At 40.3% G+C, this 20,432-nt stretch overlaps 1 protein-coding gene across 11 annotated transcripts in view; it reads right to left on the bottom strand.

The window, feature by feature from the left end:
- The window catches only part of PAK3 (p21 (RAC1) activated kinase 3), a 303,836-nt gene that overhangs the window by 113,192 nt on the left and 170,212 nt on the right, over positions 1–20,432 (bottom strand). For 6 of the 11 annotated variants that reach the window (XM_054473193.2, XM_054473182.2, XM_054473186.2 and 3 more), the window contains one exon: positions 18,098–18,245. The exons of the other annotated variants lie outside the window; for them this stretch is intronic. The gene's annotated coding sequence lies outside the window, so the exon portion shown is untranslated. The remainder of the gene's footprint in view (positions 1–18,097; positions 18,246–20,432) is intronic. 11 annotated transcript variants of the gene reach the window in all.

Genomic DNA, 20,432 nt, shown 5'->3' with positions numbered 1-20,432 from the left:
GGTCCTTCTAAATTCACAGTTTCTCTAGAATTAAAGTGAATTTAAGACTGACTTCACCAGTGGCATTATTCTGTACTGGACAGGTTCATGGTTTTAATTTAGTCACAGAGAAAATTTACCACCAGAGACAAGGCATTAGTTTTCTCTTTTACTTTTCTGGGTTCAAAAACTATGTGCAAATATGAAGTGATTATTACATAAATATGTGTACAGATATACAAAATCTAGCTTGGTAAAAATAATGAAATTTGAAAGTTATTGCAGAGAAACTGAACATTTTAAAATAGAAATACCTAGAAGACAAATTTCTAAAAAGAATGTCTCACAGGGAGAGAGAGCCACCATTTTCTGGATGACATATATTTTCTGATGACATATTTAACTTGAGATGACAGAAGTCAGGAAAACATGCCACACGACCTCTTTAAAATGATATACAAAGCTGATGTTGTGTGATAAGACAAGTAAGAGTCTGAGCCAGCCACGGTTTCAGCTCAACTACAGAATTTAAAATGCTGTGCTCCTTTGTTCTTGATAAATAGGTGTGGCTAACAACAGAATGGCCTTTTTTGTTCCTAATTACTCCATCTGACCAGAGAGGCAGGTAGATGCCCTGCTTCTTTTCAGGCTGCCTGATTACCCTGACCTTATTTGACCAAGTATAATATAGGTTGGGAAGAAAGGAATACTTGGGATCTAAAACTCAAACTAAACTCTTCTATACTGCACTAAAAATCCCTGACCAAAAATTCAATAACACACATTTGCCATGGTCAGTATCACAGACATTCTGCAAAGGACTCAGCTTATGTGACATACATTCCTATTGCCCACCAAACTGGAAGTGTTTCAATGTCATTCAACTCATCAAGGCATCATAAGAGGAGCTGGAATACACCTTTTACAGAGACACAAGTGAAACTGAAGAACCTATGTCCAGGTCCACCCTAGGAACTTAATAAAGCATGAACCAAACCGTTTTCCTAGACAGTTCAGATATGGTTTTGTTTTAATTATCTTGATATTACTTTGGTTCTTTACTACCCATTACAAGGCACAACCAATCATCTTCTGCTAATGATTCCAGATAATTCTGCTTTGGTGTTGAAAGAATAGTACAGGAGGTCCTTGGCATTTTAACTCACCTTCAAATCAAGTGCCTCTAAGCACACTTTTAGAAGACCAATGGAGAAAGGGTAGGGACCTGCAAGGAATCCTTGTGGTTAAAGTATTTGTTTCCCAAGTGGGAAGTATCTCCTACTATTCCACAAACATATTTAAAAAGGGATTTTATTATGTTATGTTTATAAACAATGCCAATCTACTTAGCCATGTGTTCCCCTGAGACAGCTTTCTATAAAGGATACTATTAATGGATTGCTCGTTCAATCTGCCTATGATGTCATTATTTCCAAGATCTTGAAAGAGACTATTTTATTTTGGGCGGCTGTAGGCTCTATTTCAAGAATTGTACATAAGCACCATTATTCTCTAGGAACCCAATCAAAAAACTGTTTATCTTTAAAGTTCAACTGTTGTTGTTCATTTCTGTAACAGTACAGAAACTTGTGAGTAGTACATTAGATATAGCCACAGGCCATTCATTTTTCTTTTAGAGATTGGCCCTTAGCATTGTGGAGCTAATTTTAATGGATAACCAGCAACGGTTTATATCTGCTCACAGACTGATTTCATACTTGACTACTAGGTTTTTCAGAGATAATTTAAATGGCTTTTGTAGATGGTGTATATTTTTGATTTAGCCCTTGGGACTTAATGTGGTTTAGCAATGCTCTGTAATTACACTTGCAATTCATCAGCAATAAGACATAAGCCTCTTGTTTCATGATAGGCAAAGAGCGTAAATACCCCTTTTCTTCAGAGTACTAGGAGAGATTACCTCTCTCTTTCCCTCTGTCTTCCTCTCTCCCTTTCTTCCCACTCCCGACACAAGTTTGAAGGCATGTACACACAGGGGCACACATGAACACATACAGAATGACCTTCATTAACTTGCCTTGACACAGAGCTTTATTAATCTATAGTTGCCATGCATCTTGGTAATAGTTTTTTCTCTAAAATGCTTTGCAATAAAGCTCTATTTCTCTGATGGTATGAGATCTGAGAAAAATATTTATTTCAATTGCTCATGGCTTAATAGATGGTCCTGCAAACTGTAGAATAATAATGTCTGTATTATTCTGTCTGCTTTCAAAATAGACACAACTATTTACTTTCATATTTAGACATAACTATTTCATATTTAGACATAACTATTTATTTTCACATTTTTCCAATGAAAACTAAATTAACACTGCCATCCTTTTTAAAAAAAACCCCAGGTTAGCATATGTACAGTCATGATCTAACAAACCCAGAAGTAAATCTCCAAAACCACCAGCCACACAAGGCTATTATCACAAATCTGAGCACACACCAAGGTTGTTTAACGCCCTTTTCATAGCAAATGAGAGGATCAAACACAGGACTGAGCTGTTCACTAAGCGAAATTTCCAAGGTGAATTTCCTAATATTTCTGATATGTGTATATATATATATATATATATATATGAAGAAGAGGGGTTACAAGAAACCTTGAGATGATGAGATGACAACCCTATAATAACGAACTGATATGAGCACATCTAAAAGAGGATGGATTTTAGGATTTCAAAGGTCAAAGAACCTTTGGCGAAAGAAACTTCACTACATTAAAACATAAGAGTATTTCCAATTTCTGGAATTGGGGGATTCTTTATAACAAGAATTATCTCTATAGATAAAAAAGAATTGATTTTTTCATAACAGCATTCAGACTTGAAGTTACTAAGTAAACACAGACACAAAGTCAGCTAATGACTCCTTAAACAATGATATCAACACTGGCTTGTTCTTTGTATTGATGATGAGGTTGCTGCATTTACTATCAGAATGATGTGTACACTGAATTGTACTTTGGTGGTAGGCGACAAAATTCAAGAGTTACAACTGCTGGCTCTTTCTTGGGCTCTCTTTTAACCAAAGGCATACATTTTCGAGATGGCTAGCTGAGCTTTCAGGCATAGACTTGACTGGGAAACAAACCATGCTTTGCTAACTAGCCTATGCTGATACTAAATCCACTTTATCTTAGATGAGTTATTAACAAAAGAACCAACCACCTCACTTATAACTGATAATGTAAGAAGATGTAGTGAACATTTTTAACTGCCAAAAAAAGAAAACATCATCTAGCCTTCCACAAAGGAGACAATGTCTTAGGATTTAAAAGAAATATTATACGTTGCCTAGCATTTCTACAGCAACTAGCATCTGAAGATTTCTAGTGACTTCTCAGACATTAATGCCCATAACATACTAAGATGCCAAAGCGGGCATTTTACAGGGAGAAGAATGAACCAGATCTGGGTCTCCTAGCAGCTCTGAACCCACACTACCATTCCCAAACTAGGTGGAAAAGGGGCAGCCCAACCACTAACTATAGCCAGCTAGATGGGCCCAAATTACCATTTTTATCATCTTGTCTCAAATTGCACAGTCATTATCCAAGTCACTCCCCTCATTAGATCATAAGTTCCATGAGGGTAAGAGCCCCTCAGTCATAATTATACACTTTCATACTACTAGTACAGTCTCTTGTTCCCAATAGGCATTAAATACATGTGTGAAGTAATGAAATGGAACTCTATACATTCTATGTATTTGTTACAGCTCTGAGTAAGTTTTTCATAATGTTACATAAGCCTATAGACCTAATTGTAGCAGGTCAGAGACAAGAAAGCATATTTGGAAATATCAGGACTAGTCTAACTGCCAAGTAGTTGGGCATCATTTCAAAGCCAGCTACCATCTGATTACCAACACCTCATTTTAAAAACATATGACTTTGTAATGTCCAAAGGGCTTCCATGTCTTGCTTTTCTTCGAGCCTGACATCAACTTTGTGAAGAAGAATCATCTCCATTTCTTACATGAGGAATTTACAAGCATTGAGTTTAAGTACTTGCCCAAGGTCACAAATGAAAAAACTGAGAATAGTATCCAATCCCTCAGCTCCGAAACTCATCAATTCCCTTTCCAGTACACCAATACAACGCATATCCAAGTAAACCCACAAACACAGACTCTTCATATATACATTTTTATCCTCCTAAAATAGTCATACAACAGGTCTACCCTTTTCATTTCAACCCACTTCATGCTGGTACTTACTTATTTCAAATGGCTTTTCCCATTTAAAGACACAAGGCTAGGGGATTTACTGAAAAAACTCCAACAAGTTTCGTTGGCCAGTTGTACCAATTCTTAGATGGCCTTGTTTTGGAGCTTGCCTCTTCTGGAGCACTCACCAAGGGAACTCTGCTATCAGAGACAGGGGTGTGCTGTTTCAGAGAGCCTCACTAGGGAGATACCATTACAATGTGTAATGGAGGGAAGCCAATTCTAAGATCATTTGATCAGAAGGAGCTGAGCTACTTGTTAGGCAGGAGATCTGCAAAAGCAGCCAGACAAGAAACAGAGGCACTAGCTCTTTTTACAGCCACCTAGTTTCAATCTTAGATCATGCAAGAGATAGCTCACTGCTGACATACATACAAGCATACTCACACAGCATACATTCATGTTCTCTCTCATACAAACAAGCAAATGAGGTCAGTTCTGCTGTAGTATTGTTGTCTGCTAACATTTTTATGAGTGACTTCCATTGTTTTCAGCAGCAATTAACTTGACATTAATTGAGTCCAAGAAGCCAGCATATTATAGTTGCAAATTTCAATGTCAGGTTGCAAATAGGAAGTCAATAGGTATAATCCAGCATCCAGACTCCATATACTGCATGTAAGGAACAAATCATTCTTTTTCTTTTTTTAAGTATAGTTATTTTTCAAATGACTTAAGCCTCTAAACATATGCAGCACCATACTTTATTATTCACTGTGTGTGCTGCATGAGCTAATGCCCAGAAAATGCTAATGATTATCTTACATGTACTTGTATTTGCAAACCGATGCATTATTACAGGTTTCAGCTTTTTGTTTCCAATATTGATGCTTCTAAAAAGAGAAAATAAGATCCATAAAGAATAGAGGTAGAAATATTTTAAGCATAAAAAACAAAAGTAATTACCCTAAAAGATGCCTCAGAGAAATTGTTGGAAAAAAGAAAAGAGAAGCAAAACTTAGTAAGAAAACATTTCCTAGTTCTCAGAGAACATAACATCCTTGGAAGCATTCAGATGGAACAAATTAGATAGACTAACATCCCAAGCAAGAAGGATATGGCAAACCAATGTCTTGAGTCTCTGGGGGTCTCGATGCTCTCTGTTACTATGCATGGATAATAATTACACTCTTTATTGATCCACCCCAGTGAAATATCAACAAATGTCCTCAAATTTAAGCTTGGAAATTCAATTCCTGAATTTCCTAGAGATTTTTGCATACCACAGAGGTGCCTGAATGTTGCTTTTCAAACTGTGCATCATGGCTCATCATCCTAGGTCCTTGCTCTATTCCCAATTTCTCTGTACTCAAATCAGCTTTCTACAGGGAAGATGCCCATTTCACATCTGAAGAGAAGAGTTACCTGGGGCAATGGAGATTTGGTGTTATTTCTAAACTAGGAACTTAGATCAATTTAGCAAAGCTCACAGTTCACCAAAAAAGTGACTTCTTGCTAGAATTGGAAGTTAAAGAATTTGAACTGGTGTAAAATGCAGCAACACTTCCTCAAGTTTTTGCTCCTTGACCTATGTTTACATGCTCATATTTTTTTTAATTTTATTATTATCATACTCAGCATGCATTTAAACATCTCATTTGGGAGCTATGGTTAAGGAAGAGGAAATAACATCTATTAAAAACAGGCTTTCTTAAATACTGAAGGAAGAATGAAACATGACAAAACCTACTTTCTACCCATCCCACTTCACAATGGTAGGGGATAAACATTTAGCTGACAAGGGCCTTACTTGTAGGAATTCCCCATCTTCGAGCCCACCAGACAAATGTTTTGCATTAAAGAAAACTGGCATGGGTATTTTAAAAAAGATTATAATACACCCAAAGCAGTCTCTTTAGAAATTAAAAGCCTGATCTGAAGGACGAACTCATGATTGAGTACGTTGGTTTTCCCATGGCCTTTCCATGCCCAGCTTATACAAGCTCATAATTTGCAAGTGGCTCAATGCTTATTATTTTACTACCTGGTTGCAGCTGCTGCTGTCCACTTATAGAATATATGGTTCATCATTAGTTCATGCTAGAGTAGATGTCTACCACAGCACAAGATCAGCTTTACTTCCCTAGTGCTCATATACATACAAAGCAAAGACTGCTGTGTGCCTGAGTCTTTCTGTGGACCTGGGAAGCCCCCAAGCTGAGATCACAGGGCCCAGCCCTTACCACACAAGAAGGAAGTTAGGGTATTTTGGGAGGAAAACTGCAGATAAAACAGAAGCAGAGCTTGGTGGAAGGAGCTGTAATCAGCAGGCCTGAGGGTAAATCAGTCAGTAGTTCTTGACTCATTCCTGTGGAGACTGCAGTGTAGCCTAGAGCACATTCTGACAAAGGCACTGGGCAGAGAGAAAGGGGAGGAAACTCGGGTGTTCATAATAAATGTATATAACTCTGTATCAAATGATGCTCATCTTAGAGTGTTCTTTTTTCTTCAAGATTGAGCCTGACAAATCCTCTATGTCACAGTACTCCCAATTATGCCAGTCAATCACCAGCTGGTTTTGTGGCCTTTAGCAGATCACCTAGGCATGCCCTATACTCTTCTGCACAGCTTAATAATGAAGGTCTATAGGTCACACAGCTGCATAAAGAGAGGAAGAGAAAAGATCTTATGTCAGCCCAACATTCCTTTTTACAGGAAAATATACCAACTAACGCTTTATCCTTGTTGATTTCTGGTTGACTTTCATTTCAAAAAATCCTGAGCCCAAAACAGAGAGGTACTCCTCTTTGAGGTGTCAGATAGTAACTGAGAATATATTATTGAGGCCCCTTAAGTAACCCATCTGTGCATGAATTCACTTACTCGAACCACAAATATTTACCAGTGCCTATGTGCTAGGCATCATACTAAGTGATGGGTGTAAGCAGATAAATAAGTGTCTAACTCTGAGTGAGGTTATAGGCTCCAGCAGTGGGTTTCATTCCTGGCCACACATTATATGTAAAATGTATGTCATACAGTGTGGCAATTCCTCAAGGATCTAGAACTAGAAACACCATTTGACCCAGCCATCCCATTACTGGGTATATACCCAAAGGATTATAAATCATGCTGTTATAAAGACACATGCACACGTATGTTTATTGAAGCACTATTCATAATAGCAAAGACTTGGAACCAACCCAAATGTCCATCAATGATAGACTGGATTAAGAAAAATATGGCACATATACACCATGGAATACTATGCAGCCATAAAAAAGGATGAGTTCATGTCCTCTGTAGGGACATGGATGAAGTTGGAAACCATCATTCTGAGCAATCTATTGCAAGGACAGAAAACCAAACACTGCATATTCTCACTCATAGGTTGGAACTGAACAATGAGAACACTTGGACACAGGATGGGGAACATCATACACCAGGGCCTGTCGTGGGGTGGGGGAAGTGGGGAGGGGAGAGGGATAGCATTAGGAGATATACCTAATGTAAATGACGAGTTAATGGGTGCAGCACACCAACATGGCACATGTATACATATGTAACAAACCTGCATGTTGTGCACATGTACCCTAGAACTTAAAGTATAATTTTAAAAAAGTATGTCATATACAGACAAAAATAGAACTACAAAACAAGTAAGGATATGTGCATTGCAAAATTAGAGTAAAAATTTAAAAAGAGGAGCTATGGCACTTCAGAAAACAGCAAGACTCTCTTCACCTTATTGCTATATGAGAAATCATACCACCACACACAAGGAATGTGTTTGATATTGTTCCAAGGAACATAGCTGCCTGGTCTTACATCCTCCCACCACCAACGTTCATATGTACTAGGTATTATGCCAGGTACAGGAAGCATACAAAGAGAGAAGAATAAAGACACATCTCTATCTTCAAAGAGCTTCTAGTCTAGTGAGGAAGGCAGATATGCATATATACAATAAGAATACAGTGTGATACAATCTAGGTAGGCACAAGATGCTTTGGAGGGACAGAGCAGAAAGGATAGCTAATATTCCCAGCGGGGTCAGAGGATATAGCACTTGAGCAGGGTATGGAAGGATGAGCAGGAATTCAATAGGATTTGAAAGGTAGGAAGCACTAGGTTGGCGTAAGGTATTATTATTCAACAGTATATTTCAACCAATGAATACTTCAAGCATGCTAGATTAGATTTATTAGCTTTGGGCCTGTTTCTGCTGGACTGAATGATATTGGTGCCGTATAAGTAAAAGAATAGATCTCAAAACTCTGGAAGAAAATAATATGTGTAAGACCTAAAAGCATTTTTAGAATTGTATCCATACATAAGCAGGACAGATCTCTTTGGGGAAATTTATTAGGCACATAACACTCGGAAAAAGAAACTTACCTTCCATGTTACATTTAAGAACTAAGTTGCATGCTGTTAGGCAGACTTAATTTGGGGGGCTGATTTTTATTTAGTAGGTTTTTTATAAACCCAAAAGAATTGTTTCTAACAGAAGGAATGAATGACTAACTCTAGCTCTACTTCTGGATTTTTCTGTGATCCTGAAGAAATCATTAAACCTTCTTAAATTTATTCATTTATTCATCATTTATATGGTGTCTATTATGTGCTAAGGTAGGCATTGGATGCTTTGAAAGGACAGTGGAAGAAGGGTAGCTAATGATGCCAGGAGGGTTCAGAGGATATAGCACTTGAACAGGGTATTAAAGGAAAGTAGGAGTTCACCAGGTTCTAGGGTGAGAGATGAACAAAGTTGACCCTGCCCTTGAAGAGACTTAAAATGTAATGGATGTCAGCCATGACATCTCAGTGCAAAGATGAGAAAAGGTTGCTATAGAAGGACAGAGACAGAGACTCCCAGGAGCCTGACGAAGGAGGCTTCACAGGGGAAGTACAGTTGAGTTGAATTAGGAAGAACAATTAACCACACCATTTTTCAGGTCAAGCAACAATGTGTATTAAGGAGATTAGGGACAAAAAAGAGGAATGGAAAAAAATAAGATCCATAGAGACGAATTAAGAAGGGTTTAATATACCTTTCTACAAGGTTTGGACTTCTCTTGTGTATATGAAGAGGTTTCAAGTAGTGAGATAGCATGATTAACTTTGAATTTCAGAACTATTACTCAGGTGACAATGCAGCAGATGTCTAAGGTTGAAGACTTGGGAAAGGTTTTCCCTATGGAGTCAGATGTTCCAGGTAGGAACATGGAAATCATTTTGAAAAGTGACAACACTAAGATAATCAGTCAGGAGACAGGAAGCACATGCAGCATGGGAATAGGAAGACAGGAAAAGAGAGATGTCAAGAGAGGTCTCTACAGTGGACACTGGCCAAAGATGGTAGAGGTGCTAGGCTTGATAGGCTTAACTGTTCTCAGGACCCCAAATGGAAATCAGGGTAGAGATATATTTCTGTGCCAAGAGGCCCAGAGGAGTATGGGAGGCCTAATGGTTTTTGCAGGCTTCAGTTTACATTTGGGATTCCAAACAGAACCATGCCTCAGTTTCCATGTTTGTGAAATGAAAATAACCAAATAGCTTAGAATGGGGATGAAAAACAACTAATGAAGTTAATGTGCTGATAACAAATATGAATATGTTGGAAGTCCCTTGTATTAACAACCATTAGACCACCTGTAATAATTGCACTCTAAAGAGAATAAGAACAAATTATTATAATATTTTTGGCCAATAGAATGGCACTTATAATAAGTTTTCTAGAAAATTCATCTAAATTTTTATCCAGACTTTACCAACAAACATAATAATTCTACCAAGACTACAACAGGCAAAGATAAGAGGATAAAACCAGTGACACAATAGAAATATCAGTAAAAACTTAACTAGAAATATCTAGTGGGAAGCAAGACACATATCTAAGCATCTTTTCTTTGAAAAGTATAATCTACATGGCAAGTAATAAAATAATTGAAGGAAACATCAATTCACATGTGGTGGAAAAACTGTATCTCTAGCTATATCTATTCCTCATAACAGAGATAGCAATATTAAGACAGATACAATTGTAGCAGTGGTTCTAACACATTCATTTGGCATTATGAAACTGTTCAGTGGAGAGCTGGACATGTGGGATGAAGATTTTTGTTTGGAGACCATCAGCATGGGAATATGCACAATTGCTCAGGAAGAATACAGAATGAGAAAGAGGACTAGACCAGATCTCTGTGGAACACCAACATTTAGAGGTTGGAAGAGGAAGAGCGACTAATGATCCCTGAGAAAGATGGTCAAAGAGGCAGGAGAACTTATTTGTTGTCATAGAAACCAAGAGAAGAGTGCTTCAAGATGAATGTTTGGCTATGAGAAAAATGTTACAAAAAGGCCAAAAGTGCTCCTATCTTTTTGTCCTCCCATCCTCTCCCTAATGTTTACTAAGCTTGATGTCTTATAATTCTCATGTCAGAAGAGAAATGGCCAAGTGGCGCCACAGGTCTGTTGAAGTGTTTCCGTATGTTTTAAGAATTCCCAGACTCTGAACATTTGGTGTTACTGGAGCAACATGAGCAGAACCACACAGTATTTATGCCTCAAGAAAGATTTTCCTCTTGGTGGTGAATGGTACTACTGTGGCCCTATATCACTCAGCTATGTTTGGAAAGGTACTGCTAAGATGTCACATTTGTTTCACTCTTGCAACATTCTGGGCATTGCACAAGATACAAAGAGAAACACCTATGGTTCGATTTGTAGATAAACTGTAGCTCACATTTAGATATTTTTGTCACAAGAAGGATTATGCTCAGTTCAAATTGTTCTTATTTGCTAACTGTAGCCCCCAAAGGCTTTACCAAGTGAAGGTGCAAATATTCAATCATCTGGACTGGTGCTTTCTCAGCCTAGCACTGCCACTCACAAGCTGCATGACATTAGGTACATCTCTTCACCCCTCTGAAGCTATTTCTTCATCTAGAAAAGGTGATCACGTCACCAGTAGATTGTGAGGATCACATATCCACATTTGGGAACTGCTTTGAAGTAATTCAAGACAGTCTACCAATAGATGTTTACAGTTTATTGTCACAGATTTCACAAGCCATAAACAAAATCGCTATCATTCGCTGAAATCTTATCATGGCCCACGCAGTCTGCTAAAAGTTACTTAGGTACAAGTTCACATAACTTGCATAACCCCTGAGGTGTTATTACAGTATTTCCATTCCACATATGAAGAAGCACATTCATTAAGTCACTTGACCAAGGTCACAGAACTAGTAAATGTAATAGTAAGATTATACCATCCCACGTCTATGTGACATCAATGCCCGTGTGCTTATTTCTGTTTCCTAAGTCACGGAAAGTTTCATATTAAATTCTGCAGTTACTCACAGCTTTTGCATGAATGTGAATGTTCTTAGGGCTTTGTCGTAAGTAAATTGTGCTTCCACTGTGGTGTTTGGGACCAAAGCCTGAAAATGAGCAGATCTTCCACCCACAAAACAGACATTTCAACAATCAGAATCAAGGACAGAAGAATGCCTATGGTAAGAGAACCAATTGCGGGTTCCACCTACATTAGGAATCTCTTCTACTCACCACCCTCACAAGTTTGTGTACCAGCAAATAAAGGTGGCATCACCGATGGCTTTAGTGATTTCAAGGGGGGAGGCAGGACTAGAGGGGATAGCTAAATGAACAGGACACATTGCTGCAAGATAAACATGTCCTAAAGAGACACAGTAGTTGAGGAAACTCCGTGGACTAATCCTATTTTTCACTTATTGTCTTGAGTGGGAATGAGCACTGACACCTAGCTTGTGGCTAGGCAGAAATAAAGACTTAAAGGAAAACAGGCAACAAGTCCTGTGAAAATCAATCTTTGGCTGCAAAGAACCATACTGTTTCTCTGTTATGTCAAGGATCTGTCCCTTTGAAGGTGCCTACCTCAAAGGGCTATGGTAAAGATAATAAGCTCTATACTGTGTCAAACATTTACTAGAAGCCAGACATTTTGCTAAACACTTTCATATATTATCTCATTTCATCCTCTTAACAACTCCATGAGGTAGATGACATTAGTGTCACTCCCATTTTACACATAAGGACACTGAGGCTTAAGGGGGATAAGTAATTTCTTTTCACTTGATCTTAGCCAAAAGGCCTAAGAAGCAATGGGGATAATTTCTCAAACAAGGTTACACAGCTAGGAAGTGGCCAAACTGGGATTCAAATGGTGGTCTGGCTGATACCAGAGTTGGTGCTCCTAACACCTCTATTGAAATGGAAGAATGGGTTATTAAACATTTTGAAAAGTATAAAATATCATATAAATGCATGATGGGTTTGGGAATGGGTTTTCTCAGTGCTTCTCACTGAATTCAAGCACATTCAGGCAGGTGCATTTTTCTTTTCCTAATATTCAGCCAGTCCTGCAAATTATATAAATTGCCTTTGGTGAATCTTGATGTAATGGCCAAAAATTTCCAAATGTAAAATTGCCCAGCTGTTTCTCTTAAGCCAGCAGTCTTCAACCTTTTTTGGCATCAGGTACCAGTTTTGTGGAAGACAATTTTTCCATGGACATGGGGCAATGGGGTGGTTTTGGAATGAAACTGTTCCATGTCAGATCATCAGGCATTAGATTCTCATAAGGAGCACAAAACCTAGATCCCTTGCATGTGCAGTTCACAACAGGGCTCACGCTCCCATAAGAATCTAATGCTGCTCCTGATCTGACAGGAGGTGGAGCTCAGGCAGTAATGCTTGTCATCCACCACTCACCTCCTGCTGTGCCACCCAGTTCCTAACAAACTGCAGACCAGTACTGGTCTGCAGTCCAGAGTTTGGGAACCCCTGTCTTAAGCTGTCTCTTGGAGGAGGTGGTGGTTAGATCTTAATAAGTACAATAATCTCACTAAGGTCTGCAGATCACTCTTATTACTCCACTTTAGGCCCAGTAGCAGAGTACTCTGTTACACAATCTTCTGGGAATATGGCACAGCCCTGTGCTAAGCAAGCTATCTACAAGGAAGCTTACTTTGGAAAGTGACTTCTCTAAATTCTGACTGCTGTCCCCAACTACTTTTGAGCCGTCAAGGCCTTTGGAGCCTACAGACCACTGGATTTCATGATAAAGATCCCTCCATGCCCAAGCTTCCAGACTGTTGCCTCATACTACTGTTTCATGGCAACTTGATCTTTCCCACACAAATGAAAGTACGTTAGAGGGCAATAGGTGTATCTTTCACCCATTTGAATCTCTGTAGGCTCTATGTGGGGCCTACAGACAATCCTCAATCTGAGCTGGTAATGTCACTGCAAATCTGGGATTGAGGAAGAGAAGAAGAGAGACACTGGGTCTGTATTGATAAGATGTTCCTGCTCAGGTATCCCCTTTAGTTTCTTAACTGAGTCTCACAAGTAGCTTTTCTGGACCTAGCATTGTGCTAGGCATCAAGAAACCAAAATGAGTAAGATAATATAGTTATTGCTATCAAAGAAGTTCTCAATCTAATGGCAGGGAGTTGGGTTATACTCCAGAGAATAAGTTCTTCCCTAAGGCATGCTAGAACCCATATCAAATGGCAGCTTGGGTACATTCTGAACTCATTTTTTGCTCCAGGGTGACTCCAGCAGGAGAAGCCATGTACTAGAGACACCTCTGTAAGATGCTTTTGTGTTTTCAAATCTCTGGTGGCACACAACTCTTGCACCAGGCTCCTGATCCATTAGTTCACTCCTGGGTTTGTGCTTCTTTTTATCCACTTGCAGGGAAATCTACAGTCTTTCTGAAGTGCAAGAAACTTCCTTCAGCTTGTCTTTATCCACGCCTACTGAAAAATCTCCTCTTGTAACTTGTTAGTAACAGCTGTTGAAATTTCAGTGGGGTCTACTATCGCACATGAACACTTACAGTACAAATTTACCTTATCATCCAACTAGTTCATTAACCTTCTCTTTCCTTTCCTTGAGTGCCATGTTCCAGGGTTAACATGGTATTAAGTATACCTGGCTAGATTAGAGGTTCCTGGTGGAAGCAGGCCTGCCCTTTCCATGTGTGTAATCAGCAGGCAATTCCAGATCATAAATATAAAACCAGAGACATGCACTTTTGCATAAGAAACCATTAAGAGCACATAAAGAAACACATCCTTCACCTTCCTTTCACCACAGGAGAGAAATGAGGTAGCAAGTTAAGCCATAAACTTCCAGAAAATAAACACACCATCTAAACTCCAACCTGTGTTGGACAGGACTGGCTAAGGCTGTAATAGAGATGATTTCTGAAAAAAGAAAAAGTATGTGGAAAGGATAAGAAAAACTTGATCTGTGGGTTTGAGCCTTTTCTTTTTTAATCCTAGACATAAATTCTACTCCTTTCTGCTCTGAAAGGATCTATTTCTCATTGATCTCGTGGATGAGACCAACATTTTTCCTCCGGCGATTGGTTGCCAATATAACCTTTCAGCAGGGGTGAGGAGTGCACCGGTGGCAAACAAAGAAAAAAGAGACAACTGTGAATATAAACTATTTCTTGCAATTAGATGTATTCGTGTGTGTGTGTCAGTGAGAAAGTATATAAATGCAGGGTTACTGGTATGGGAGGGGGGCATGTAAGAGTTTGGGAAAGTATGTATGAGTGAGAGTGTGGGTCACTAGCAGTTATGTGTGAATCAGTGTGAATAGATGTGAGTCAATGTGATTATCTCAGTGGTAGTCAAGTGTCAACGTGTTCATGTGAGAGTCTGAGTAGGAGCACATGGTGGATTACAGGAGAATGTATGACTTCCTGAACAGATGTGTCTGTGTAAGTGTATCAACGTAAGTGAGAACGTGGCATGGCGAGTGTGAGTGTGAGTCTATGTTGTCATATGTGGTATCAGTAATTGCCTGTATGAAGCACAGTCAACTGACTATTGCAACGTGAATTGTGTATGTCAGTGTGGTATGTGCTAGCGTGAATGCAAGTCAGTGACTGTGCATGTCATTATATGTGCACTGGTGCAAACGTGTGTAGCGATGTGAGTGAGGGTGTGTCAGTATGAAAGTAGAAGAGTGGGAATGTATAAGAATGTGAGCGTGTGGTAAGTGTGATTGGGCCAGTGTGAAAATGTGTGATGTATGAGTGGGGAATGGTGTGTGAGAGGGTACACATGTGCATGTACACGAATGTGGAGGAGTGCCTGTCTGTCTGTGGGAATAAGGGCATGTATAATTTTGAGTGTACAGTCGTGAATGTGAAAGTGAGTGAATATGTGAATGTTAAGTGCATGTGCAGGATGTATGTTTATGTGAATTTGTATGAGTACTGAATGTGAATGAGCCTATGTATGTGTCAGTCAATGTGAATATACCTGTGTGTGTAAGTGATTGTGCTTGAGTTTGAGAGGGTAGAGTGATGGTTTTCAGTGAAAATGGCTGAGTTTATAAAAATATGTGTGTATGGTTGTATTTTAGCGTATGTGCCTGCAAGTTTGGTATAGAGTGTGATGATGTCTCAGTGTGAAGAAAGTGAGTGTGTGAGTGTGAATGTGTGGCAAAATGTGTGTTTCTATGTATGAATATGATTATGTGTGAATGTGTCAGGAGTAGGGAGGTTGTTTTAGCTCTGTGTATATGAATGCAAGAGTGTGTAATTCTAAGTGTAAAAGTGCAAGTGGGTGAGATGGTGCTTATGATGTGAGAAAATATAAACGTGGATATGTGAGCATGTATGCACATTTGTGTCCCTGTGATAAGTTTGTGACTGTGAGGAAGAAACAGTGATGACATTAATTCAAGTACACTGGAGTGTATGAAATTGAGTGTATGAATGGCTGTGAGTATAAGAAACAGTTGGAGTGTGTACAGGGGGAAAGTCAATGTATTATTTGTGTATAGAGTATGTATGACTATATAGGAATTTGGGCAGGCAAAGGTGATTGTATCCTCTGTGTGAATGTAAGTGTGAAAGTGTATGATTGTGTGTGTGTGAGAATATGATATTAATAGCGTAAAGGTGTGAGTGGCTGTGAACATGAGGGTGGGGTGTATGGTAAGTGTGTTGTGTGCATCAGTATGAAAATGTGAATACGTGAATGTGAATTTGTGGCAGTGTGAATGTACCTAAATGTAGCATGTATGTAAATATGATCGTGTGTGAGGGTGAGGGGGTAAGAGTGATCATCATTTTGAATGACTCCAGTATGAAAAGTGAGTGAGCCCAGGGGATGATGTGACTGTGTGAATGTACAAGAGTACAAGAATGTGCTTGTGAGAGTATGTATGTGTATGTGCATGAATTGAAGATACCAAAATAACTTTGGATGCTGGGAAACTCTCTCCAGGAAGTCTCTTTCTTCCCAAAGCCACAGCATGTCTTCTGTTACGGGCAAGTTACTCAGCTTCTCTCAGCCTCTATCTCCTCCTTGGTAAAACAGTGATGATGATAATACCTAACTTCAGCTAGTATCACCTGTATAATCAGAAACAGCAATAACTATTAGAAAAAAAAATACCTACCTTGCAAGATTATCATAGGAGAAAATGGTATCATGCCAGTAAAGTGCCTAGCACAGAACTGGCAACAGTAGACAATAAATACAAGTTATTATTGCATCTGTCACAGAACACCAAAGAGCGATTCAGGGGCTTCTCATTTTAGTCAGTCCTAGTTACCTTCTGTCCGTCAAGGTCTAAAGAGGATCCCCTAGCAGAACATCGCTAGAAAGTTGAATGCATCAGTATCAACAAGGCTGTAATTTCATACCTTCAATTCCATGGCTGAAACTCTGGAGCTTCCCTTTCATAAGAAGGCATCACAGAAACACCTGCTGCTGAGCTGCAGTTTTACCTTGTCTGTAGGTGCATTGTATGCTCAGTGTGAAAGGGAACTACATTGCTAATTACTTGCTTGTTTTTTGTTTAGTTTGTTTTTCTGTTTTTTTTTTTTTTTTTTTTTAAAACATTTGGTTGGTTGTGTTTTGATTTGGGTAGTAGGAGAGATGCCTAAGCAACTGATAGACAGACAGAAGACCAGATGAAGGGACAGCAAGCTACAAGCAGGTAGCTGGACTGCAGGGAATAGCAACAGAGGCCAGATGGAGAAGCTGACAGAAGAAGTTATAATGCCTGCCTGAAAGGCAGACAAAGAAACAAATAGATGATCGGAGAGACAGGCCATGAAACCTGAAAGAAATGCAGAGGAAGAGAGAGAGGCCCAACTTGCAAAGCTGCTGGGGAACTTTTGAGCCCTTTTAAGGGAGACTAGAGATCTGTAAGATCTAGTCCCTGCCCTTGAAGAGCTTACAATCTAGTTTTCCTGGTAAGATGAATACTCCAGAAACCATGCAAGAATTATTTAAGGCAGTAGGGCAGCAAGTGCTACACTGCACGCTACAGACTCAAGTGCTGTTGGAGACCTGGTGGAGGAAGTGCATCTTGGTTGGGTGGGAAAGCAGAGGGAAGGTTCGGGAAGGTTTAAGCTGACAGGCCCAGAAGCAGGGATGGAAGGGGTGGGGGTACACTTCAAACAGGAAGGTAAAATTAAGGTTATGGGGCAGTAGAAATCATAGGAACTGATTGGCAAATTTGCAGCATGTGGCTGAAAAGCCACCCAGGCACCAGGAAAGGAGGAGAAAAGAAAACGACAGCTTGATGGGAAGCATGTCTGTGTTATACTGAAGCTCTTAGATGGTGCTTGACATCTGCAACGGACTTGGCAACGATTGTTATGTTGTTTCTCCTCCTCACCCCAAAATGTAGGTCAAGGCTGTCATTCCCATATTAGAGATGGGAGGGAGGCAAGAGACTAAAGGCAGCTGTACTGGGCAAAATTCCCCAGAATATAGGGGTCATGCCCTGAGGCCTAGCTCACGAGGTCCAGGCAGAGTCTTTGATATTGGGAGATCTGGTAGTAAAGCAGCATTTGCCTGGATTTGGAGATCCCTAACTCACTGCCCTGGACTCCATTACTCACCTCACACCGCCACCGTTGCAGAACTTCAGCACAGGTGGGCACTGCCCATGAGAAGGGTCCGGGCTGGCTTCAGCTCCTACAGACTCAGTGCTGGGCACACCAGCTGCCACAAGATGCAAGGACTCAGCTGCTCTTTCTTGTGGGAAACCTGCCGAGAGAAGCATTGTAGGGGAGAGGGAACCTCTTTCCCCACCTGCTACTGCTCCCTCATCCAACTCCCACCAAACCTCTCTCTCTCTCTCTCTCTCACACACACACACACATGCACACACACACACACTCTCTCTCTCTCTCACTCTCTCTCACACACACACTCTCTCTCTCTCTCTCTTTCTCAATCTCTCTGGTGAATCTCAGAAAATCTCTTAAGAAAGCTAGAAAATCAGAGAGCTAAGAAGTGTAAAAAGGCATTGTTACATAGGATTCCAGAAAGGGCACAGAAGTGGGAGTCAGGAGTTGGGAGTTACAAGCTGAGAATTGCTGTTAGTCACCTCATCATTCTGGGCCTGCTTAGTATCAAGTGAAAAGGCCTGCCTTAGTTGCCTTGGATAAGTGTTGGAAGAACTAAATCAAATAGGACAGATGTGAAATATTTACATAGTTTGCATAATTATGGAGCAATGTGTATAATCACAGGAGGTGGTAGAGTCCAGTGGACAAAAGGAAACTGAGAGACAACGGCCAATGCAGGTTGGCTCTGTGAATATGTGGGCTTCCTGATGTTGTGGCACTGCATTCAGTTCAGTTCAGTTCATCCCTCAACTCTAAGTCTCCACCTCCATTTCCATTCCCCTTTTCACTAACCTCTTTCACTGGAGAAGGGGAAAAAAGTCTGTCTGCCAGGCAACAGCATTCTGAGGTCTCCTAATTTGCTACCATCTCACAGGTGCTGAAGGCCCCAGCCTCTGACCCTAATTGGAGCTTCCCTCTACCTTCTCCTGTCTCTACCAGGTAAGTCTTCCACAGTCTTACCCAGGTTTCTTAGGGTGAATACATACTGTTTACTGTTGTTGTTTGGTGATAATTCACCCTATTTTTCCCACAGAGGTTTCCATGTCTAACCATGAAGGAGACTGAGTCTCTTTGACCCCTCCCTTTTTGCCTTTTCCCACAATCATTTGAGCCTCTCAAGGGAGAGGCTGATCTTCTCTTTGTAGAACCCCAAGCTCTGCAATCCTTCCTACTCTGCTTTCCTTTCCCCTTCCCACAGTGGTGTTTGTCCTCAAAGAAAAGCAGAAACTACATGCTAATTCTCAAGAAGGCATGATTCAGGCTAGCACCTATTTATTACAGACCAGAATGAACAGGGTCCTAATCCAAAGAGATGGCTAGATGGATATCTAAACACGGAGATTGCAAAATTGAAGCCTTAGGGAGCCAAGAAAAGCCCCATGATCTCCAATTCCCCCTTCTGAAATTAAAAGTCCAAACCATACTCTGGGTCTGCCTCTTGCTCTTGGGCAAGACTCCAGAGCATGTCTGTCCCCCAGCATCCCTGGCATTCCATGTGTGCTTCCCACATGCACACTCCAGGCAGCCTTTCCAAATCCCACCCACTGCACCATTGAATGGTGTACTCGCCCCCTCCCTCCCTACGTGAGCTCACCCTGCAAGATCTCACCCTGCAAGAGGGTGGGGTGAGGGGGAGAGGAGTGCAAGCTGCCAAAGCTCCAGAGAGGGGTGGGGCTCAAGGAGGACACAGGAAGAATGGCCTCAAAAAGGCCCCTGCCCATCTCTGGGGATGAGGGCAGACAGCAGAGGCAGCATCCACCCATTGGGGTGGGAAACAATACTAGAAGACGTAAGAGGAGGAGAACACACCCCCAACCTGTACTACCAAGAACCTCCATGTTTTTGAGCAAGATCAAGAGCTTTCCTGAAGCCTACCTCCCCCTCCCCCCAGCCCCAATTGTAGCACCACTTTTTATTTATTTATTTATTTATTTATTTATTTATTTGTTTGTTTATTTTTTCTCCCCCCTCCCCCCACCCCACAACAGTCCCCGAAGTGTGATGTTCCCCTTCCTGTGTCCATGTGTTCTCATTGTTCAATTCCCACCTATGAGTGAGAATATGCGGTGTTTGGTTTTTTGTTCTTGTGATAGTTTACTGAGAATGATGATTTCCAATTTCATCCATGTCCCTACAAAGGACGTGAACTCATCATTTTTTATGGCTGCATAGTATTCCATGGTGTATATGTGCCATATTTTTCTTAATCCAGTCTATCATTGTTGGACATTTGGGTTGGTTCCAAGTCTTTGCTATTGTGAATAATGCCGCAATAAACATACGTGTGCATGTGTCTTTATAGCAGCATGATTTATAGTCCTTT

The sequence above is a fragment of the Pongo pygmaeus genome, chromosome X, assembly GCF_028885625.2.
Source record: "Pongo pygmaeus isolate AG05252 chromosome X, NHGRI_mPonPyg2-v2.0_pri, whole genome shotgun sequence".
In the NCBI taxonomy this organism is placed as follows: domain Eukaryota; kingdom Metazoa; phylum Chordata; class Mammalia; order Primates; family Hominidae; genus Pongo; species Pongo pygmaeus.
This window is presented reverse-complemented; position numbering and strand designations above follow the sequence as displayed.